Source organism: Balaenoptera physalus (assembly GCF_965194825.1).
Source record: "Balaenoptera physalus genome assembly, chromosome: 8".
NCBI lineage: Eukaryota > Metazoa > Chordata > Mammalia > Artiodactyla > Balaenopteridae > Balaenoptera > Balaenoptera physalus.
Window position 1 is genome coordinate 92,825,769 of NC_138887.1, and position 21,190 is coordinate 92,846,958.

Consider the following 21,190-nt stretch of genomic DNA (forward strand, 5'->3'; position numbering starts at 1 on the left):
TTATTTAGTGTTGTACAATTCTTTACATTTTTTGTGGTGTCCCTTGCAATTGCTTTGCAGTCTTTTTACATACACTTTTATAAGTGAGAGTTCTACTGCCTTCATCATAATGGATTCAAGGAGTAAGAAAGCAGAGGTTATGGTAGACAATGATTTACCATGCCTTATGTTTCTAGAGTAGCATTCAGCTACATTGACATTTCTGACCTCTCTTCCCATTCAGTTAATTATGTAATTGGTGAGTATTACTAAGATCTTCTATTCACTCTCTCATTATCAGTAATAGAACATAAAATTTACCTCAAACATCAGTGTCTGACTGAAAGACTAAATTTACCACTTTATATTGCAATAATTGTGGCCATGTGCCTGTTTTCATTGATGAGATGAGAAGAGTTGAGTGGTATTTTAGGAAGTCTCCTTAATACAGACGGTGGGCTCTTTTCCTTTCATTTCTCTTGCTGCTGGCTGAGTGCAGATGAGATGGTGGTCTTGCTGTCACTGTGACTCATATTTAGGATGGTCATGTCTCATTCAGAATGGTGGAACAGCAAGTCAAACAGAGCTGTAGCATTCATGGAACACTTACATCCAAGTGGCTATAATGTAGGATCTGTCTTGTTTATCAATTGTTAGTTTGTATTTTTCTGTGACAAGCAGCCAAACATAAACTAATTGATACTCTGATTTTGAGAGAAGTTGCAGAGCATGCTTGGCTCAGCCTTTCCTTTCTCTTTCCCTGATCTGTAGATTTGTCTGCCTACAGGGTAGCTGCATTCAGGACTGACTGCTTAAGGGTAGTTTGCAGATGTTAAGCTGGGTTGGGAACAGGAGTAAATCTATCGAGTTTTGCATCATAGGCTTAGAAAACTCATTTGACTGCAGATCTAAAAGCAGCTTCTTAAAACAGTTATCAACTGAGGGATCAATGAAAAAACCACATAACTATGTATAACAGTATACTGGTAAGTGTTCAGCAACTTACTCTCCAGAAAAATTAGTCTTGATTTTTTTTTTTTTAATTTAGGGAAAGCTCTTTTATTTATTTATTTATTTTTATATTTATTTTTGGCTGTGTTGGGTCTTCGTTTCTGTGCGAGGGCTTCCTCTGGTTGCAGCAAGCGGGGGCCACTCCTCATCGTGGTGCGCGGGCCTCTTCACTATCGCGGCCTCTCTTGTTGCGGAACACAGGCTCCAGACGCGCAGGCTCAGTAGTTGTGGCTCACGGGCCTAGTCGCTCCACGGCATGTGGGATCTTCCCAGACCAGGGCTCGAACCCGTGTCCCCTACATTAGCAGGCAGACTCTCAACCACTGCGCCACCAGGGAAGCCCAGTCTTGATTTTTTAAAAAAATATTTATTTATTTTATTTATTTATTTTCCTTATTTTTTTGGCTGCATCGGATCTTCTTTGAGGCATGTGGGATCTTTCGTTACAGCGCACGGGCTCTTCGTTGCAGAGCTTGGGCTTCTCTCTAGTTGTGGCATGTGGGTTTTCTTTCTCTAGTTGTGATGCGCGGGCTCCAGAGCACGTGGGCTCTGTAGTTTGTGGCAGGTGGGCTGTCTCATTGAGGCGCACGGGCTTAGTTATCCTGCGGCATGTGGAATCTTAGTTCCCGGACCAGGGATTGAACCCACCTCCCTGCATTGGAAGGCGGATTCTTTTCTACTGGACCACCAGGGAAGTCCCTAGCCTTGATTCTTAGTGTTTGCTTATTTTGATGGTTGAAATACTCTCATAGCCAATTTCAAGCTATAAATGTGACATCACTGCGTGAAGTTGGACAGCAAGTACAGTAGCACATAATTATGTGGTATTTCTGCCACACAGAGACAAGAGATGTAAATAATCTCAAGAATTTATATAATAGTAACATGATAAAATAATCAGGAAATGATGTTTTTAATATGAACTACCTTCATATTTACTATAATTCATTTAATTATAAGTTTATATAATTTAGTTTTTAATAATAGTTGTCTTTAACAAGAAACTTTCAAAATTTCTGAAGATTAAACATTAGCCATCATGAGTCAGTATGTATTGGCTGTCACATTTACACGCTGAATATATATATATAATACATATGTGTGTATACATATTAGAATTATCATTGTTTATGAAAATTCTGTATCTAAATACTACATTTGAATGTTATGCTTATAATAAAATGCTATTTTAATACTTAATAATGCTTTGTTTCCACACTGCAACTTATTTAATTCTATTAAAAGCTAGTTAATTAATCCCATGCAGAGGCAGGATGTATAGGAGTTTGTATTTCCCTTCTACATGAGCAAACTGGAATGATTTTCTTTACTTCTCTCTTGAGGTGTCAGGTTCCTATTACTCACTGATTATTCTTAATAACTTCCTAGGGTAATTTCACATATTATCTCCATGAATATGGGATTTCAGGTATGAAAATGAATACAATTGGAAGTATTAGTTTGGGTCTATTAAAATGCTTTGTTCATTAAGTTATGTTGACTTACATTTCAATTTTTAGTAAGCAAGTACTTTTTTTTCAGTTATTTTCTTTGTATCCAATCTTCATATTTTGTTCAAAGTTCCCAGGAGTTGATCACTGAGAGGTGTTTTTGCTCCTTTGATGAACAAAGTGTTTTTATACTCTACCATTTAATACTATTTAATTATAGTGAGGCTCACTTTCCTTATATGTAAAACATGTGAACAGTGATAGACTGAAGTGGCCTTGTGAGGATTAAGGAGATGACTAATGTAAAGCAGCTAGTGTATAATTGGTACATACCAAGATTTCTCTATTTGATTTTCTTACTCTTCCTTGACTCTTAAAATGCCAAACTTGTAAACCAGATGCTAGAGTTGGGTTAGATTTCAGGAAGAAAGCTTGTTTAAAAGAGGAGTTAAGAAGTTATACATATGGGACTTCCTGTGGCACAGTGGTTAAGAGTCTGCTTGCCAATGCAGGGGGCGTGGGTTCGAGCCCTGGTCTGTAAAGAGCCCACATGCCGTGTAGCAACTAAGCCGGTGCACCACAACTACTGAGCCTGCGCTCAAGAGCCCGTGAGCCACAACTACTGAGCCTGCATGCCACAACTACTGAAGCCTGCATGCCTAGAGCCCGTGCTCCGCAACAAAGAGAAGCCACCGCAATGAGAAGCCTCTCACCGCAATGAAGAGTAGCCCCCACCTGCTGCAACTAAAGAAAGCCCGTGTGCAGCAACGGAGACCCAACACAGCCAAAATTTAATTAATTAATTAATTTTAAAAAAAGTTATACATATGTAGTGACACTTTGTATCCAAGGAGAACCAAATGTCAGAAGGATGAGGAATCTGAACATCAGGTCATAACAGAAGAAGGTAAATGACAAAACAGTAAACAGAGCCATTGATTTTTAGACTCAAAGTCTAGAAATGCATGAAAGGATCAAGAGGTCAATTTTGTCTGATGCGTAAGGGGTACACGAGGACACTGGAGTTCTGAAGTGTTACATTAGCGTTGTTAGCTCTGCCACTTCCAGTCATTAAAGAAACAGAAACTTTATATCTGACTCTTAGGGCAGACATTGACATTTATATCCATCAGAGAACATTTTTGAACAATGGACATGAATATAAAACAGAAGAAATCTAACTTATTGTGACTGAGGTTATAGAAAAGCAGTTTCCATCAAAATTTGGAAGTTAATGTTTCAAACTGTACTCTTGATTCCTTGACTAACTTTTCAGCTAGTATTTAAGGCTTTGTTATCACAGATATCTGAGTTCATTCGTTATGTGTTCCTCTCAAGATCCTAGATCAAGGAATGTGAATAATACATAAATACTTAAGCTATTTTTGATATAAGTTTTATAATGTCTGATTGTGTTGTCAGAGTGAGCAGTGTCTGTACCCTGAGGAAGATGCATTTCATATTTATTTCTTTTAGTTTAGGTGAATTATTACCCTATAAATAATTAATTTTATGAAATGGAAAATATTATCAAAGGATTAAGGAGATGCTCATAGGATGTACTCATTCTCCTGGCAGCTGGCTGCCATTGCCAGTGTGTCATTCAAAGCTACCAGCTTGCCTCTCAGTGATGACAGTTGTTTATGTTGCTAAGAGCCTGCTTTTTAATGATGCAGCTTTAGTCCAGTCTAAAACCTCTGAAACTAAAAAAGTGTTGAGAGTCTTATTGCAGAAGAATATAAGGGAACTCTCCTAATTGGAGGGCCCTGACTGGTATGTCTGTATGTAGAAAATGGTGGTTGTGCCTTATAGAAGAAACTAAGCATAGAAAGCAACACACACACACACACACACACACACACACACACACACACACCCTGATTCTTAGGATTCAAGAATCCTAAGATTCACTGATCCCTCCAGTGGCCTTTGTTTAATAAGGAACAAATGACCCTCCATGGTACTGCTAGTCTTCCTCTCCCTACATAATTATTGAATTCAGTAGCTGGTACAGAAATATAATATCTTTTGCTCATTAAAGCCTAGTCTTGAGTTTAGGTATCAGATGTTATTCCCTTTCTTCCATTTGTGTATCCAGGTGTAATATTTTTTCCATAGATAATTTACATATGTTTCATATAAATGCTGATAAGAACAGAATGATTAGTGATTAGCCTTTAGGTAAGGGAAAAAAATAGATAATGTTGTAGCAAAATTTAAGATTTTGATTACCTTAACATAGGTAAATATGCCAAGTAAAATCCAGTACTTAGTTCAAATATCAACACTCAGTACACCTTGGGCCGGTCACCTAAACTAATTCCTCTGGTTTTTCTTTGGAAAAACAAAAACAAAAAAGCAAGACCAAACAAACAATGAAAAACCGAAAATAAGAACAAGGTACCCTGGTTTTCTGGACTTTTTCCATTATGCCTCCCTCCTCCCCTTAAAGAAAGAGATAGATTATTATAAATCAAAAATATCATCATGATTAATAAAGCTATTTCTATGCCCTGTCATGTTCTTTATCCAGAGAACTATTGGTAGTACCTTTGCCCTGACACAAGGAATAGAAAATCTGACTAGGGGCCAGGACCTCAGGCGTGATTTTGGACCTCCTTGCCTCATTCACCAGAGCTCTTGCAGAATTTCACTCTTAAAGATGTTGACATCTGTTGAAATTGCAGTGTGTCAAAAAGATGTAGCCTGCCTTCAGATGAGGATGCTTATGTATGTTCTGGCTATCTATTGCTGTGTAAAAACTTACTCCAATATTTAGGGCTTAAAACAACTACCATGTTTTCATACCTTATAGCTGTATGGGTCAGGAATTTGGGGCCCAGCTCAGCTGGATGAGGCTTTTGCTCTATATGATACAGAGAGAAGACTTGGTAAGATTCAGCCAGCAGACGGAATGGTCTGGAGTATTCAAGGTGATTTTACACACATATCTGTCTTTTTGTCTGGGAATGGTTGGAAGGTTGGACACACCTGTGATTGGTAAACCAAGCTCCTGGATGTCATAGCCTCTCATACATGGCTATCTCAACATAGCCAGACACTTTTGAGCCACAGGGCTACCAAAGGGATTGTCTCATGAGATACGAGGTCAAAGTGTCCTGTCTTTTGGGTTCTGGACCTAGAGTGTCACACCCACTGTTTTCATTACTATGACTTATAAGTATTCTAAGATATCTTGAATAGCGATCAAAAAGAGTGAAAATAAGTTAATGAAAACAAGACATTTTTAAAACAGTTCTAAAATATATTTTCTGAGGATTCCCGTCAATTCTACAGGAATTGCTTGTAGAACATTCATTTTACACTTGGAGGGCATTTTTACTTTGTTGTTTACTATTTTTGTGTCTAAATATTCAACATATTTGCTTACTCAAGTTGATCTTCCTTATATTTTAACTTAGTGAAAAGGTCAATATGGATATCCTTACACCAGTACCATACTATCTTTGATTATTGTAGCTTTTTATAATTTTTTGAAATTGGGAAATATGAGTCATCCAACTTTTTCCTTCTTCATTAAGATTACTTGGCTATTACCGTAGCTTGAATTTCCATAATTTGGAAGTTTAACTCCAGGTTGTCAATATCTGCAAAGAAAAGAGTTGGGAATTTGACAATGGTTATGTTAAATCTGGAGATTACTTTGAGGAGTATTGCCATCTTAACTATATTGTTTTCCAATCCATGGACACATATGTCTTTCTATTTATTATGGTCTTCAATTTCAGTAATGTTTTGTAGTTTTCAGAGTAAAAGTTTTACACTTGTTTTGTTGAATTTTTTAAGTATGTTTTTGATGCTATTGCTAAGTAGAATTATTTTCTTAATTTCATTCTCAGTTCGTTCATTTACAGTGTAGAAATGGATTTGATTTTTGTATATTAATCTTATATCATTTAACCTTGCTGAACTCTTTTATTAGTTCCAGTAGATTTTTAGTGGATCTTCAGGATTTTCTGTATACACTGTGCTACCTGAAAATAGGGCTATTTTTACTGTTTCAATCTGGATGCCTTTTATTTTCTTGCCTAACTTCCCTGGCTAGACTCTCCAGTACAATGTTGAATAGGAGTGATGGGAACAGATATGCTTGTCTTGTTCTTGATCTTAGGCAAAAACATATTGTCTTTCTCTGTTAAGTATGATGTTGGTTCTAGGTTTTTCCAGCTGCTTTAAATCAAGATGGGGAATCTCCCTTCTATTGTGAATTTGTTGAACCTTTTCATCACAAAGCGTTGTTGGATTTTGTCAAATACTTTTCCTTTCTCTGTTGAAATGATCATGCGGTTTTGCCTTTATTTTATTTGTATGATGCTTTATAGTAATTGTTTTTCTGATGTTAAACCTAACTTGCATTCCTGGGATAGATACTTGGCCATACTGTATAATCTTTTTCCATATGTTGTTGTATTTGGTTCACTACTATTTTTTAGAATGTTTGCATTTATATTCATAAGATATGTGATGTGAAGTTTTCTTGTGATGTCTGTCTGGTTCTGGTATTAGGATAATACTGTCATCATAGCATGAGTTGGAGAGTGGTTACTGATCCTTTACTTTTTAGAAGAATTTATGAAGAACTGGTATTAATTCTTCCTTAAATGTTGCTAGGATTTACCTACTGGGTCTTGACTTTTCATTGTGGAAATATTCTGATTACTAGTTCTATCTCTTTATTTGTTATAAACATATATAGATTTTCTATTTCTTTTTGAGTCCATTTTGGTAGTTTGTGTCTTTGTAAGAATTTGTTCATTTCATCTAAATTATCTAATTTATTGGCATATATTCTCTTACAATGATTTTTTTCTGTAAAATTGGCAGTGATGTCTTCTCTTTCATTCCTGATTTTAGTAATTTTACTACCCTCTCTCTTTCTCTCGCTATTAATCTAGCTAAAGTTTGTTAATGTTGCTGATTATTTTAAAAAATCAACTTTTAATTTTGTTGAATTCCTCTATTATTTTTCCTATTCTCTGTTTCACTTATTTCTAACCTAGCCTTTATTATATTTTTCCTCCTTATTATTTTAAATAGGTTTATTTTGCTGTTTTTCTCCAGTGCTTTATAGTAGAAGGTTACGTTATTGATTAGAATTTTTCTTCTTTTAAAATAAAAGTGTTTACAGATATACATTTCCCTATGAGCACTCTTTTTATTGTATCCCATAAGTTTTAGTATGTTGTGTTTTTGTTTTCATTTATCTCTAATTTCTTTGTGCTTTTTTCTTTGACCCATGCTGTTATCCATAGTGACTGTACCAATTTACATTCCCACCAGCGGTGCAAGAGGGTTCTCTTTTCTCCACACCCTCTCCAGCATTAATTGTTTGTAGATTTTTCGATGATGGCCATTCTGACTGGTGTGAGGTGATATCTCATTGTAGTTTTGATTTGCATTTCTCTAATAATTAGTGATGTTGAGCAGCTTTTCATGTGCCTCTTGGCCATCTGTAAGTCTTCTTTGGAGAAATGTCTATTTAGGTCTTCCACCCATTTTTTGAACCCTTTTTAAATTTTAAACTGCTCCTCTCTGAAATGCCTTTTTAGTGTGTTATGTCACATCTGGCTTTGTAATGAATAATCACCATTTTCCTATAAAATTGCTGATTTTTCAAATTCTAATCTTAGTCCTTTAAGTCAGTGCTAGGTAAAGGCTTCTAGCTGTAAGTAGAAAATCCATTTGTAACATATGTTAATTTTAAAAATGCCCTGTCCTATTTAAATAGGATTCATGAACAAACATAAGTATCATTTTTGCAAAGTGATAAATGAATAAGTAGAAGTTTCTATGGGACCAAATGACACAGATGAGTGTATAGTTAATTCTGCATCAAGGAGAGATTTGTTTTAAGGATTGCTTATGAAAAAAGATGATACTTGATCTGGACCTTAAAGAGTAAGAATAAATAATTCCTCCATGGGGTGGAGTAAGTAGGGGGTTGTAGAAGAGAATAGTGTGTGCAGTGGCATGGAAGTGAAAATTTACAAGGCATGATTAGGCATCAGAAAGGAGAATTACTTTATTGAAGTAAAGTGTTGATGTGGGGAAGCAGTGAGACATAAGGAAGGACAGGATGGAGACTCTTTTTAGAGAAGTTATTTATTTCCACAAACGTTTATTGCCTCTATATTCCCAGTATTGTGAATCTGGCAGGAGAGGAATCTATTGCTGAGACTGAGTGGAGAGGTATTGGGACTGCAGATTTGAAAGGTGACATGTTTCCTTTTTTAAATTGATTATCCTTTTGTATTAGAAATGTTTTTATAATTTATGAATGTATCAGGGAACAAATAATAAAACAAACTAACATATCTTTGAAATGGAGTCACTTCAAGAGGCAAGCCAATAACATCTAATAACTTCTTTCTATAGACAGTTCATTAGAGAGTTAAGATAAATTAGACTTCTATGTCCCTAGTTGATGAAATCAAGAGAATAGTAAAAAGTTGAAAGTTCCAGGTGAGGGGCTGGATGTGAGAAAAGGTGATACTAACACTGCCTGTTAGGATTTTTTCCCCCAATTTCTTATATTTTGTCAGTTACCACTTTCAGCTTAATAGAATGTTTTTACCTGTTATTTAAGGGAAAAAATGAAATAAAAAATAATGAAAAGGGATGAGAAGATGGGAGAATGATGGATTGTGTGAGGGGATTAAAGGAGGGAAAATGACAAGATGAGTACATGGCAGCATGATGTTAAATCACGGGAGAGAAATTGATGGTGAAGAGCAAAAGCGTAAAAAAGAGTGAAGATGACAGAACACATCAAAGAGACTAGTGGTGTTTTATTCCATTTATTCCCAAACTATCTGATGCTGGCATTCTGCTTAAACCTCTTACCCTTCCTTCGGTGTTGGTTTCATAGGTCATTGACTGCCCTTAAGAGTCTGAGGGTGTTTTATTTTGTGAGAAAATCTGTTTCTGTGTTAGCAGATATAAACCATTTTAAACTACATATGTTAAAAATACTCATATGTGTATTGATAATTAAATGCATTTACTTTAAATTTTAATATATAGGAAGGTGAATTGTTTTAAAAATATACAAAGGACTACATAGAATCATATGAAAATATCTTCCTTATTTCAAAATTTTTATATCCTTTGCACTTCAGGATTAAAACACAGATATTTTGATTATTTTGTTAAAGTTGAAATAATTATATATCCATGTTAACACAGAGACCATTTATTGAGTTCTTCTATGTGGGGTACTAAATTCTAACTTTTTAAATAATTAATTATTTTACAAGTATTCTACAAGTTCTCACTCTGTGCCATACACAGTTTAGATATTTGGGATTCAACAGTGGATAAGACAGACAAAACCTCTGCTTTTATGGAGCTTAACTTTTATTAGAGAAGACAGTCCAGAGTAAATAATGCATGAACAGGGAAATATCAAACAGTAAGTGGAATAAAGATAACAAACAGGGAGTATCTGGAGTGTCTTTTAGTGAGGTTGGCAAAAGAATGTATCACTGGAGAGATGCAATTTGAACACAACCTGAGAGATCTGAAGGAACCAGCAATGTGAAGACTTGGGGTAGAAACTTCCTGGGAGAAAGAACTGCACGAATAAAGCAGTTTTAAGGGAATTGAAAAGAGAGCAGTATAGCTAGAGTAGAAGTGATCAGAGGGAAGAGTGGGAGGAAATAGAACAGATACTTGGGCAGGGTTTGTGCCAGGGGCTCTCAGGCTCTATTTAAGAATTTTCTTGAAGATTTCCTATAATATATTTTCATTTAATAGATGAATATTGTTATGGACTGAATGCCTGGGTTCCCCCCACAATTTGTATGTTGAAGCCTTAACCATTAATGTGATGGTATTTGGAGGTGGGGCCTTTGGAAGGTAGTTAGGTTTAGATGAAATCTTGAGAATAGGAGCCCCATGATTGGATTAGTATCCTTATTAAAAGAGGAAGAGACCCTAGAAATTTCTCTTTCTCAGCCATGTGGAGAGAGAAGAGAGAAGGCATCCATCAGCAAGCCAGAAGAGGGATTTCATTAGGAACCAAATCTTCTGGAACTTTGATCTTAGGCTTCCTAGCCTCCAGAACTATGAAAAATAAATGTCTTTTATTTACGCTATCCACTCTATGGTATTTTTTTTATAGCAGCCTGAGCTGACTAAGACAAGTATACTTTAGAGAAATTTAGTGATTTGCCATGGTCAGACAGCAAATGAGTAAGGAGTCCATGACTTTTTGACTCTAATCTTTTTTCCTTAGCCAATGGCCAACATTGCCTACTTAAGCACACTCAAAATGTTAAAAATGTATTTCTAAATCTTAAATGTTCAGATTAAAAACAATGGTAACAGAACACTTCTCTTAACATCAATTACATTCCAGGAATAATATCTATTATTATTATTATGGAAATTTTAAATTGTGTTTAGGATTAACCTTATACATAGATGATTCACTGAATATGAGGATGTAGAGAAAGGATTTCTGACCTTTTTTTTCTTTTTTTTTTTAACCCAGAGTTTTAGGCTAAAATCCACCGTTAAAGATTCATTATCATCAGTTAAGCAATGTACAAAGAAAATGAGTTCACAGTGAGTCAGTCACATGTGTTTAATAGAACAAATGCACTGAACATTTTGTGACTATAAAGATAAGCAAATCTATCTCTGCTTTCTACTACAATCAATGTAATTGGAAGATGTAAGAAATGTACATGAAAAGATAATGGGACAAAAATATATGAAATGTGTCAATGAGTTGTAGAGGTAAAATTGTTAGAGAAATGCAGGAGAGAATGCACTGGGGTTGGAAAGTCAGTGAAAACTTTACAAACCAGTTGGACATGGGCTATCTCTTAATGACTAGCTACAGTTAGAGAAGAAAGGTAGGGTTTTGTGATAAGTACAGATGAAGAAATGTAGGAGTGTTCAGTGCAGATTTATGTCTCTCAAGAGATAGGCAGAGGTGAGTTTAGAGATGAAATGTATAGAAAGAAGAAATGAGACACGAGGTTGGCAAGATAAGAGGGAACCATTTTATGGTTGAATGCACTGTTATGACAAGATAGTATGGATGATGCTTTAAATATTGATATGTTAAATATGAAATGATATATTTACTCTAGATTAAAGTAAGAGTTGACAAGAATTTAATCCAGTGTTGGAGCTGAGGATGGTAAATTCTTAAATATTTAATGTGAATGAAGGATGACAGGGTATGATAATCACTAGACATCTAGATATATATTTTAAGAAAACAAAACAGAAAATAATCACATTTGTCAAATCTTAGTATTTTGCATGATGGAAGTTTATGTTGCAATTTGGAACTGATTTATTATTTAATCATTTAAGGTGCTTCCATTAGAGAGTTCTAACACTTACATAGCCCTGTGTATTGGTATGTGTGTGTATACTGTATATATGTGCATGGGTGTGTGTGCATGTATGCATGTTTTTATTGGAGGGAGCAGGAACAGGAGTATTTTCCAAAATTGTGGTAAAGGGACATTTGAGGGCCCTGCTTGTAGAAACCATTGAACTTTACAATTCTGAAAACGATTTCAAAGTTTCTGGAACATCTTTGTTAAAGTCTTCTAATAGATGATTATTTTGTCATTACTGAGTTGCACAGAGAGACAATTTAGTATCAGTATGGATTTCTATACACATTAACTAAAAGACCACATAATTTCCCTGAAATGGAAGCAATTGCCATGGTGATCTCTATTAATTCGAGTTAGTTCTTATTGTATATATTGTTACAAATAGGCTTCTTGGGACATTTCAGCATTTATTATAAAAATCTTAGGAGAACCAATGATAATGATGCAATTACAGCATGTCAGCTGCTTGGTTATTATATATCACTACAGTCACTTTTTAATTAAAAAGCTCTCTGAATATTCTGGCATTCATCTGCAGAGTGTGAATGAACAGGAGATCTAGTTGTGATAAAATATTTCAGATTGGGCTTTAGAAAGTACGTTTTAAACTAGATCTCTATCTGCATGCTTTTGAAAAATATGTCTTAGAAAACTAAGGTTGGTGCTATACTTTCCAGATTAGTGAGAGAAAGAAATATCTCTGCACATACTCCATTTCTCTGGTTGTAAATTTGGTTAAAAGGAAAACAAAACATGAGAGCCTGATGTTTGCAAAATTCCATTAATTGGAAGTGCATATGTTATACACATTCTTCCTGAAAAGCAGTGTGAGCCCCAAGTATGAAATGATTGTGTTGTAACCAGGAACTAAGCTTCCAGATCTAGCCAGATTGCACCATGTAGATGGTATTTCTGGGAGCTCCAGAGTCCCTTGTGGAAAACTCTGCAAGCTGAGAGAAGCTGTTTGGAGAAATGCTGCATCTGGTATTTTCAGCTAGAAGAATGTGGCGTAAAGTTAACCTATGTTTTATTTTTATTTTTTCAAAAATTATATAAAATATGAAAGGCAAAAGAAACAACATATAAACCATTTCTGGGAAAGCTAGGAGATCACAGATTACCTAAATCAACATGTAATAAGTGGAAGGGATGCTGGTAGCTATGATAGGAAGCAGGGAGAAGATGCCACAGTGGCCTCTCTGAAGGAGCCAACAGAGTACCCTTCAGGAAGGGGATTGGCAAAAACTGAGGTGTGAAGCCTAAATCTCATGTTTACAAAAGTAGAGAAAGTGTACAGGGGTTGCTGTCAGGATCATCTCTAGACTTTATTTACTTTTGAGGAATAGAGGAAGCGGATATAAATATGGAATTATACAAATAAGCCATACTTGCAAGTAGCAGACTATTTCCATGGGGAAAGGGGAGAAGAAAATATTTCCTGACTGAAAAGCCCACAGTTTACCTACCTTTATTTACCAGGTTAGAATTAAATACTAAATAAAACAGGCATAAGACACTCGGGTATAGACCTGGAATCTAGTCTTGTATTTTTCCCATGAGAACATCTTTAAAAAATTGTCTCAAGTTTAAAAAATCCTTTAAAAATAAGTAATCAAAAAGGACATAATATACATATTTTTAAAAAATAAAACAAACAAACAAAAAGACTGTAGTTGACAAACACTTCAGGGAAATACTTTCATAGAACAGATGAAAATTGTGAACACAGTTTTCATTGTGAATTTAAGAAAATAATGGATTAAGTCTCAAAAGAAAATATACAGTCTTCAGTATACATAAAATAAAGAAAAAATCCACTCTTGAAAAGACAAAATTATAGTCACTGAGACCTGACCATTTGTTGCTAAGGGTTTATGGATAGGGGAGGGTATGGTTGAAATGATAGCATGAGGGAGTTTGCCTGGGAAAGGAGAAGTTATGAAACTGTTCCTAATTGTATTGCTGGTTACATTACTCTATGTAGATGTTAAAAATCATAAAACTGTACACCAAAAAAGTGAATTTTAGTTCGTAATTCTTAAAAATAAAAAGAGGGAAAAAAAGTCTCAGATGTTTGAATACATGTATCAGTTATTATTCAACTTTTCAAAATAGTCATTTAAATTTTATTTTCATATTAAATTCATATTAATTCATATTCAATTTCTTTAGCTGTCTTTAAGCAGGATATTTTTTTGATCCTGTGTTGGCAAATTGAATTACAGTTAAATTTAAAATAGGGATGGAGTCAAGATGTTGTACTAGGAGGACACGGAATTCATGTCTCCTCACAACTAGGGCACCTACCAGGCGCTGGTGGAGAACCACGAACACATAAGGGGACAGCAGGAACCCCCAGCGACTGTTGGTTTCAATTATAGTTTTATTTTTCATAATATAATTTTTATATTTCGAATTTTATTTTGTTTTTTATTCTCTGATATTGTACTGCTCCGTTTTTTCTTTCTTTCTTCCTTTTTTTTTTTTCCTGCTTCATGAAGCTTGCAGGATGTTGGATCCCAGGCTGGAGGTCAGGCCCAAGCTCCTGTGGTGGGGGTTCTGAGTCCAAACCACGGGACTAACAGAGAAACTCAGACCCCGGGAATATTAATCGGAGTGAGGCCTCCCAGAGGTCCTCATCTCAGCACCAAGACCCAGCTGTATCCAACTGCCTGCAAACTCCAGTGCTGGGTGTCTCAGGCCAAACAACCAGTAAGACAGGAATACAGCACCACCCATCAAAAAAAAAAAAAAAATGAAACAACAAAAAAATACGTTACAGACAAAGGAGCAAGGTAAAAACCTACAAGACCAAATAAATGAAGGTGAAATATGCAACCTACCTGAAAAAGAATTCAGAGTAATGATAGTAAAGATGACCCAAAATCTTGGAAATAAAATGGAGAAAATACAAGAAATGTTTAACAAGGACCTAGAAGAACTAAAGAGCAAACAAACAATGATGAACAACACAATAAATGAAGTTAAAAAATCTCTGAAAGGAATCAGTAACTGAGACAGAAGAACGGATAAGTGACCTGGAAGATAAAATGGTGGAAATAACTGCCAGGGAGCAGAATAAAGAAAAAAGAATGAAAAGAATTGAGGACAGTCTCAGAGACCACTGGGACAACATTAAACGTACCAACATTCGAATTATAGGGGTCCCAGAAGAGGAAGAGAAAAAGAAACGGACTGAGAAAATATTTGAAGAGATTATAGTCGAAAACTTCCCTAACATTGGAAAGGAAATAGTCAATCAAGTCCAGGAAGCACAGAGAGTACCATATAGGATAAACCCAAAGAGAAACATGCTGTGACACACATTAATCAAACTATCAAAAATTAAATGCAAAGAAAACATATTAAAAGCAGCAAGGGAGAAGCAACAAATAACAAACAAGGGAATCCCCATAAGGTTAAAAGCTGATCTTTCAGCAGAAACTCTGCAAGTCAGGAGGGAGTGGCAAGACATATGTAAAGTGACGAAAGGGAGAAACCTACAATCAAGATTACTTTACCCAGCAAGGATCTCATTCAGATACGACGGAGAAATTACAACCTTTACAGATAAGCAAAAGTTAAGAGAATTCAGAACCACCAAACTAGCTTTACAACAAATGCTAAAGGAACTTCTCTAGGCAGGAAACACAAGAGAAGGAAAAGACCTACAAAAACAAACCCAAAACAATTAAGAAAATGGTAATAGAAACATACATATTGATAATTAGCTTAAATGTAAATGGATTAAATGCTCCAACCAAAAGACATAGACTGGCTGAATGGATACAAAAACAAGACCTATATATATACTGTCTACAAGAGACCCACTTCAGACCTAGGGACACATACAGACTGAAAGTGAGGGGATGGAAAAAGATATTCCATGCAAATGGAAATCAAAAGAAAGCTGGAGTAGCAATTCTTATATCAGACAAACTAGAGTTTAACATAAAGTCTATTACAAGAGACAAAGAAGGACACTACATAATGATCATGGGATCAATGCAAGAAGAAGATATAACAATTTAAATATTTATGCACCTCACATAGGAGCACCTCAATACATAAGGCAAATGCTAACAGCCATAAAAGGAGAAATTGACAGTAACACAATCATAGTAGGGGACTTCAACACCCCACTTTCACCAATGGACAGATCATCCAAAATGAAAATAAATAAGGAAACACAAACTTTAAATGACACATTAAACAAGATGGACTTAATTGATATTTATATGACATTCCATTCGAAAACAGCAGAATACACTTTCTTCTCAAGTGCTCGTGGAACATTCTGCAGGATAGACCATATCTTTGGTCACAAATCAAGCCTTGGTAAATTTAAGAAAACTGACATCGTATCAAGTATCTTTTCCAACCACAACACTATAAGACTAGATATCAATTACAGGAAAAACACTGTAAAAAATACAAACACGTTGAGGCTAAACAATATGCTACTAAATAACCAAGAGATCACTGAAGAAATCAAAGAGGAAATTATAAAATACCTAGAAACAAATGACAGTGAAAACACGACCCAAAACAGATGGGAAGCAGGAAAAGCAGTTCTAAGAGGGAAGTTTATGGCAATACAATCCTACCTCAAGTAACAAGAAACATCTCAAATGAACAACCTAACCTTACACCTAAAGCAATTAGAGAAAGAAGAACAAAAAAACCCCAAAGTTAGCAGAAGGAAAGAAATCATAAATATCAGATCAGAAATAAACAAAACAGAAATGAAGGAAACAATAGCAAAGATCAATAAAACTGAACGCTGGTTCATTGAGAAGATAAACAAAATTGATAATCCATTAGCCAGACTCATAAAGAAAAAAAGGGAGAAGACTCAAATCAACAGCAGAGGGTGGAACACTCCCAAACTCATTCTACGAGGCCACCATCACCCTGATACCAAAACCAGACAAAGATGTCACAAAGAAAGAAAACTACAGGCCAATATCACTGATGAACATAGATGCAAAAATCCTCAACGAAATACTAACAAACAGAATCCGACAGCACATTAAAAGGATCATACACCATGATCAAGTGGGGTTTATCCCAGGAATGCAAGGATTCTTCAATATAAGCAAATGAAACAATGTGATACACCGTATTAACAAATTGAAGGACGAAAACCATATAATAATCTCAATAGATGCAGAAAAAGCTTTTGACAAAATTCAACACCCATTTATGATAAAAACACTCCACAAAGTAGGCATAGAGGGAACCTACCTCAACATAGTAAAGGTCATATATGACAGACCCACAGCCAACTTTGTTCTCAATGGTGAAAACCTGAAACCATCTCCTCCAAGATTGGGAACAAGACAAGGTTGTCCACTCTCACCACTATTATTCAACATAGTTTTGGAAGTTTTAGCCATGGCAGTCAGAGAAGAAAAAGAAATAAAAGGAATACAAATTGGAAAAGAAGAAGTAAAACTGCCACGGTTTGCAGATGACATGATACTATACATAGAGAATCCTAAAGATGCTACCAGAAAACTACTAGAGCTAATCAATGAATTTGGTAGAGTAGCATGATACAGAATTAATGCACAGAAATCTCTTGCATTCTATACAAGAGAAATTCTATACAAGAGAAAGAAATTAAAGATGAAACAAACAGAGGGAGATATATACCATGTTCCTGGATTGGAAGAATCAACATTGTGAAAATGACTATACTACCCAAAGCAATCTACAGATTCAATGCAATCCCTATCAAACTACCAATGGCGTTTTTCACAGAACTAGAACAAAAAATTTCACAATTTGTATGAAAACACAAAAGACCCCAAATAGACAAAGCAATCTTTAGAAAGAAAAATGGGCTGGGGGAATCAGGCTCTTGGACTTCAGACTATATTACAAAGCTACAGTAGTGAAGACAGTATGGTTCTGGCACAAAAACAGAAATATAGATCAATGGAACAGGATAGAAAGCCCAGAGATAAACCCATGCACGTATGGTCACCTTATCTTTGGTAAAGGTGGCAAGAGTATACAATGGAGAAAAGACAGCCTCTTCAATAAGTGGTGCTTATAAAACTGGACAGCTACATGTAAAAGAATGAAATTAGAATTCTCCCTAACACCATACACAAAAATCAACTCAAAATGGATTAAAGACCTAAATGTAAGACCAGATACTATAAAACTCCTAGAGGAAAACATAGCCAGGACACCCTCTGACATAAATCACAGCAATATCTTTTTAGATCTGTCTGCTAGAGTAATGGAAATAAAAACAAAAATAAACAAATGAGACCTAATTAAACTTAAAAGCTTTTACACAGCAAAGGAAACCATAAACAAAATGAAAATACAACCCTCAGAATAGGAGAAGATATTTGCAACCGACAAGGGATTAATCTCCAAAATAAACAGCTCATATAGCTCAATATCAAAAAATCAAACAATCCAATCAAAAAATGGGCAGAAGATCTACAATACATAGGCATTTCTCGAAAGACGACATACAGATGTCCAAAAGGCTCATGAAAAGATGCTCGACATCACTAATTATCAGAGAAAGGCAAATCAAAACTACAACAAGGTTTTACCTCACAGCAGTCAAAATGGCCATCATCAAAAATCTACAAACAATAAATGCTGGAGAAAGTGTGGAGAAAAGGGAATGCTCGCTCTTGCACTGTTGGTGGAAATGTAAATTGATACAGCCACTATGGAGAACAGTATGGAAGTTCTTTAAAAAACTGAAAATGGAACTACCATATGACCCAGCAATCCCAGTACTGTGCATATACCCTGAGAAAACCATAATTCAAAAAGAGACATGTACCGCAATGTTCTTTGCAGCACTATTTACAATAGCCAGGACGTGGAAGCAACCTAAGTGTCCACTGATAGATGAATGGATAAAGAAGACGTGGCACATATGTACAATGGAATATTACTCAGCCATAAAAAGCAATGAAATTGAGTTATGTGTAGTGAGGTGGATGGACCTAGAGTCTGTCATACAGAGTGAAGTAAGTCAGAAAGAGAAAAATAAATACCGTATGCTAACACATATATATGGAAACTAAAAAAGGAAATGGTTCTGATTCTGATGAACCTAGGGGCAGGACAGGAATAAAGATGTAGACGTAGAGAATGGACTTGAGGACATGGGAAGGATGAAGGGTAAGCTGGGACGAAGTGAGAGAGTGGCATGGACATATATACACTACCAAATGTAAAATAGATAGCTAGTGGGAAGCAGCTGCATAGCACAGCGAGATCAGCTCAGTGCTTTGCGACCACCTAGAGGGGTGGGATAAGGAGGGTGGGAGGGAGACACAAGAGGGAGGGGATATGGGGATATACGTATGCATATAGCTGATTCACTTTGTTATACAGCAGAAACTAACACAACACTGTAGAGCAATAATACTCCAATAAAGATGTTAAAAATGATTTAAAATATCTGTGACATATTCTAGGGTACTGAATTATGATATATTTGAGTGATTTTTAGCTAAAAGTGTTTTTAAGTTAGAAAAACAATTTATTTCATCTGAAATATTCAAACCATCACTTTGCTTCTAAGTGTAGCTTAGGCATGTCTATGTGGAAAAGTAAATTTTGAATATTTTTGCCAGTAGCATTACAAACAATTCTGTAATACCTGCTATTGAATACCTTAATTTAATAAAGCTTTAAATATTTATGCGACTATCCTTATCTGTTTTGAAATATTCTAGAATCTTTTCAAACACTAATGCTTATTCACTTAACAATGATTACTCGTACAAAATTCAGCTAAAACTGAATTTATAATATTCACCAATCCTGCATTTTTTTCTCATTGCTTTCTGACCATCACTACATGTTTACCAGACCTTTTGATGGTGCATTAAAAATTGTTCCAAACCCTTATTTTAATGTTTTGTGGTATCAAGTGTTCCTATTATTTGCCTGAAAGAATATTCCATTTGCTTATATTTTCATGGCAAGCTTTAAAAGATCACTACTTATATCCAGCTGAATTTTAAATATTGCATTTTATAAGTCAAATACTTGATATTTAAATATTTAATACTAAAATTTTAGATATTTTAAATTTATATATTTCAAATCCACATTTTTGAACTAATTCACATATAATTTTGAATTCTTCTCTGAGCCATACTACTTATAAAATAATCGTCTTTTATTTTAGTTTCATAACAGCTTTATCATCTAATATACTTGTTGCTGTGTCTATAGTAGAGAATTTATAAAAAAGCTTTTCTCTAGTCATAACCACCTTTATCACAAATTCTTTATAGTGTTCTATATTTTTCCATTTTAGATTATTATCTAGGTATTATTATATTATTATAAGGAATTGGCTCACATGATTATGGAGACTGAGAAGTTCCATGATCTGCCATCTGCAAGCTGGAGAAGCAAGAAAGCCAGTGGTGTAATTCAGCCCCAGTCCAAAGGCCTGAGAACCGGGGAGCTGATGATGTAGTTTCCAGTCTAGGTTTAAATGCCAGTATACCAGTAGCGCCAGAGCAGGAAAATTTTCATGTCCCAGCTCAAGCAATCAGGCAGCTAGGACCAAATTCTTCCTTCCTCTGCCTTTTTGTTCTATTCAGGCCCTCAGTGAATTGGGGAGGGCAAAACACTGGACTGAGTCCACAAAATCAAATAATAATTTTTTCCAGACATACTCTCACACCGAGAAATAATATTTAGCCAAATATTTGGGCATCTTCTGATCCAGTCAAGTTGCCACATAAAATTAGTCATTACAAAAGGACTTTGGCTTTTACTCCGAGTGAGATGGGAAGTGAATAGAGGGTTTTAAGCAGAGGAGTGACATCTTAGTCCTGCAATAAAGAACACTGCTAGATAAAGAAAAGACTATGCAGTGGAGGCGAGGATGGGAACAAGGACACCAGCTAGGAGGATACTGCACTTATGCAGACAAGAGATGATGGTTATACCCTGCTTGATCACGAGCTGTAATTTTTGATGCATTGTTGCATAGAATTAGCTAAGGTTCTATTTACAATTTCTCATGTATATTTACCTATTAATTAGGCCTAGAGATGTTTTTCTAATTTTTTTTTTTTTTAGTTTAGTTATAATGGCCTCATATTCCGAAATAGACAGATCTCCCTCACTTTTCCTTCCCACCCCCTTTTTTTTTTTTTTTTTTTTACTATTTATAGCATCTCATATAAATGGGATCAAATATTTTAATATATCTTGAAAGTCTGCTGGAAATTACGTGAAATAACATCTGGGCATGGTATTTGTTTATGCAAGGTAGGTTATGACTACCATTTCCATTTCTTCAATATCTAATTTTTCCATAATTTTCAATTCATTCTTATGCACTTTTGGCATTTT

General features: G+C 35.3%; 1 long non-coding RNA gene across 1 annotated transcript in view; it reads right to left on the reverse strand.

The window, feature by feature from the left end:
- Positions 1-1,036: 1,036 nt before the first annotated feature.
- LOC309665764 overlaps positions 1,037-21,190 on the reverse strand; it is a 122,801-nt gene continuing 102,647 nt past the window's right edge. The window contains exon 2 of the long non-coding RNA XR_014266675.1: positions 1,037-1,131. This is a non-coding gene — a long non-coding RNA (uncharacterized lncRNA). The remainder of the gene's footprint in view (positions 1,132-21,190) is intronic.